The sequence below is a fragment of the Oryctolagus cuniculus genome, chromosome 1 (genome assembly GCF_964237555.1).
Source record: "Oryctolagus cuniculus chromosome 1, mOryCun1.1, whole genome shotgun sequence".
Lineage (NCBI taxonomy): Eukaryota > Metazoa > Chordata > Mammalia > Lagomorpha > Leporidae > Oryctolagus > Oryctolagus cuniculus.
The window spans coordinates 49,564,390-49,564,641 of NC_091432.1; positions in this window are offsets into that span (position 1 = coordinate 49,564,390).

Here is a 252-nt window from a genome sequence, read left to right on the forward strand (position 1 = left end):
GGCGAGCTACGCTTTGGTAACAAATAGTCTCTCCCCCCCCCTTTCCTTTCTCTCTCTCTTTCTTCTCTCTCTCTCTCTCTCACACACACACACCTCTGAAGTCCAGAGCAAAAAGAAGACTTCTATTAGAACTCTTTGTCTCCTTTTCTCCCTATTGCATGACATTTCCTTCTTTCTTACTCCCTTTAGCTAATTACTTTTGTATTTTATTGATTATTCCTTTTCAGAGAATCGTTTCCTTTATTTCCAAAA